We start from the raw sequence: 4,169 nt of genomic DNA, 5'->3' as shown, positions 1-4,169 counted from the left end.
AAGTGGAACGGAGAGAACGGAGAGTCAGTTACAATGAAAAAATTGTTGAGGAATCATGTTGAAAGAACAACATTCTGTGTCATAAATATCGTATATAGAGATTTTTCATGTATCGACGCTTTTGATTCAATTATGAAAGTACGCTGTACTGGACTTGCACCCCTAGTTACGCAGAAGTGCAAGCACAGAAGCGGATGACCGGACCTTACCAACATACTCAAAAAAGTATTCTATACTGGGGTCTGTGCTCTTGACAAGCAGTGTTTCCAGTCTAGCTGTGTCAAATCGGGTGTGAAGTGTCCTTCTAGGTTCTGGCTGGTAGAGCAGAGGACTGAAAATCCTCTTTAGTTTCACGCATGGGACTCTAAATCCCAATTGCGCTAGCTCTGTGGTTCGATTCCACAACAGAACGAACAATGAATGAATGTGGGCGGTCAACCAGGTAAGCCTGTGCCCAGGAAAGAAAGGACTAGGGAGGGATTGAGAGAAGCTTTCACAGTGGAAAATGAAAAAAAGCATATCGTTCTTAGAAATTGTGGAATTTGACTCAGTTAGAGCTATGGTTTAGCATCAAGAGGGAAGTTTTGTAAAAGCAACAGGAAGAATTGCTCAGATACCCGTGAGCGTATATAACTTGGGTCGTGTTATAAATGCTCTGGCTAAACCTATTGATGGGAGAGGCGAAATTGTAGCTTCCGAATCTCGCTTAATTGAATCTCCTGCTCCAAGTAGAATTTCCAGGCGTTCCGTATACGAACCTCTTCAAACAGGGCTTATTGCTATCGATTCGATGATCCCTATAGGGCGCGGTCAGCGAGAGTTCATTATTGGGGACAGACAGACTGGCAAAACAGCAGTAGCCACAGATACAATTCTCAAGAAAAAAGGGCAAGATGTAAGAAGAACGAGAGCGAGCCTTCACGAAAGAAAATGCAAGTGAAAGAGAATTGTCAAAATTTCCTAAAAGCGGTGGTTCTTTTCTTTATGGATCGGGTAGATCCATATGTTCTGAGGGGGAGACGAGGTGTAGCGCAGTCTGGTCAGCGCATCTGTTTTGGGTACAGAGGGCCATAGGTTCGAATCCTGTCACCTTGATGTGGTATTCACACAATGGGGCCGAAGTGCAAAGCCCCGTAGCCTATCCGCGGTCGGGAAGGCAGGCGAAAAGCGCGCACAAAAGAAAAAGAAAGCTAAAAAGCTTATTTTGCAATCCATTATCTTTGGTATTCTTCTCTATTTAGATCATATTATATAGCTATTTCACAGGTTTTATTTACATACCTCAGTCATGTTATTTGTCTAGCCTTCAATCAGAATAGCCTCTCCACCGGTTCCGAAGATTCTTTCGGCATCAATGTGCTTTTGGAATCTTCCTATGAAACAAATAACATTCTGGAACAGTTTAGGACAGAACAGGCCTCAGTAGAAAGCGAGCTTTTTTCGCGTATAGCCACCTCGAAGCCCAATTAGCGCACGGGCTGCCCCCTCAACTCAACCCTGACGAGTACGCAAACTTGGTCAGGGAGCATTTAGACGGTGCAGTTAGTATTGACCACTACCGCCAAGTCCATAATTCACAAATTGATGAAGTCCACATAATGGAGCTCAAAAGCCGATTACCAAATCTACTTTTTTAGCATCTTGAAACCGCACATAAGAAATATTATGAATGAATCACCTTACAATAACATACGAGAGACAGCTTTCTATTTTGTCGAACAACAAGTCGAACCCAATGAACAATTCCATTCAAAGGAATGTTCTAGAGTTTTTTCCACTATATTCGCGATATTTAACAAAATGGAATAAATTCTTCACGATTTCTAGAGTTCCGGGATTACTTCACTGATATCGATTTTCGCCTAAGCACGGCCTCTAGGTTAGTTCAAAGTGTAATACAACGAACTATCGATACACCGAAAACGAGTCAAGATGGATACATAAAATGGAGACATCGTGGATTACCCAAATTGGGACGACGATAGGACATTTCACTTTCTTTCGCAATATTTCTGATCATGACTCAACCACTAGGAAAGGGGATTGCTTACTCTCAGCCACGTTTTCGCTTATGCTTAGTCAAGTGAGGATTCCATTCGAAGTAACGTAACAGGAGCACCATCTTCAAAACTTCTCGGGATCCGGAGTTTTTCGATAAAAGGTCCCATCCTTCAATATCATGATTGGGTCAACCAGGCCAGATCATAAGTGAAATAGTTTGATCGGGTCGACCAGGTCAGGCCCGATCATGAGTGAATAGAAAATCGAAAACGTACATAGCTGTTCCAGCGGAAATACTTTGTTTAATTCTACCACTTCTACTAGGAGTAGCCTTTTTAGTGCTAGCTGAACGTAAAGTAATGGCTTTTGTGCAACGTCGAAAGGGTCCTGATGTAGTGGGATCGTTCGGATTGTTACAACCTCTAGCAGATGGTTTGAAATTGATTCTAAAAGAACCTATTTCACCAAGTAGTGCTAATTTCTCCCTTTTTAGAATGGCTCCAGTGGCTACATTTATGTTAAGTCTGGTCGCTTGGGCCGTTGTACCTTTTGATTATGGTATGGTATTGTCAGATCCGAACATAGGGCTACTTTATTTGTTTGCCATATCTTCGCTAGGTGTTTATGGAATAATTATAGCAGGTTGGTCTAGTAAGACGGGGGGCGGCCGTTCGGTCGCCTATGATATACGGACCAATTGGTCCAAAATGGGTTTGTGCCGCAGGTGTTGAACGATCTACTCTACACAGGTGTGGGCTTACAGGGCTAGGGCTCATAAACCCTTTCTTTCATTCATCAAGGGGTCGGTCACTTTTCCGGGCCGGGATCGAGAAGTGGAAGTCATAAAAAAGAGATGTTTCTCTTCGCACCTCATATCAAGAGGAAAGGTAGCTTGTCAAGCTGGTCTCACTATTGGAAATTCTAGCTTTCTTTTTTTTTTTTCACCGGCTCTTCTTCTTTGTCAACGCTACTAAGGACCTGACGGTTCGCCTACTTGATGGATGAAAGAACATGAGAAAGGGTTCTAAAATAAAAGGCTAGAAAGTCTACTACAGTACAGTCAAAGTCAGCGGCTGAGTTTGCCTAGCCTCGCCTACTCATTTTTGTAGGCGAGCGAGTTAGCGAAGAGGCTTAGGGATAAGAGAGTGTCGGTGCGTACGTAGCCTTCATTCTACTACGCTACACAAAGTCACTTAGCTCGACGTTAATTAAGAGAGTAAAGGAGGAATACCCTACATAGAAGAACCACAGTTCGCTTACAAAGGTATAACCTTTAGCTCCCCGGGGCTAAGCTGCTTCGCACCACTGATAGTTAATTAAGATTCCATTTCAAAGGCGCTACTTTGTTTCGCAAGCCTTTGTCATTGTCAGTCAACTAAGGTTGGCCCTCGGCCCCCTGCGAATCCGTAAATCAGAGAGCATGCCGCAAAAAAAAGGATGGTCCCCTATGCATTTCATTCTTTCCGGAACGCAAAGAATTAAAGTACCTGACCCCCCATCATGGTGAACCTCTCCTTGTGATCGGGATGAGGTAGATGCCTCCCAGCCGGGGGGGCGGATCGAAGCGGAGTTTCCTTAGGTAGCCACCGACCTACAGTTCTCCTTAAACTTCTGTGCTTGGTGGAAAAGAAGCGAACAAAGGTACGCTCGCTTGCTGTCTTGTTCTCTGCCGCGGACTGGGATCGCTCGCCAGCTAGGCCCTCTAGAAAAAAGTTGGAGCAACATTGTATGAGAACATATTACCCATCTTCGGGGACAAGGGGCGGAACGACCTCTCGATCTACTTACTGCAGCCCAGGACGGGCGTCGTCGTCTAGGCGTGACTTCTTGTTTTGATCTCCCCTACGCCTAGGACGTTGTCTGGGCCAAGAGCCATAGTTAGTTGCTGTTTCCATTTGGTTCTTCTTTCTCGTTGTTGATACCGGCAAGACCCAGCCAGATGATGATGTCTGCTGGTTGGTAGTGAGAGGACTCTTAGTACCCGCAAAAAAAGGGCGCTGGTGAAAAAAAACAATCATTTGATTTAGTTTCTTGCTCTCCCTTAGCAGCGGGAAAGGAGTCTATCTATCTGCCTAGCTTTGGTAGATTTCCCCCAACGCAATTCAAAAACGGAAATTCCACGAATCCCTGAGGTGGATAAGTCCGACGACTCAGCAGCAGTGCGGAAT

The sequence above is a fragment of the Triticum urartu genome, chromosome 1A, assembly GCF_056163025.1.
Source record: "Triticum urartu cultivar PI428250 chromosome 1A, HENAU_Tu73, whole genome shotgun sequence".
NCBI classification, from domain to species: Eukaryota; Viridiplantae; Streptophyta; class Magnoliopsida; order Poales; family Poaceae; genus Triticum; species Triticum urartu.
Note: the sequence above shows the minus strand (reverse complement) of the source record.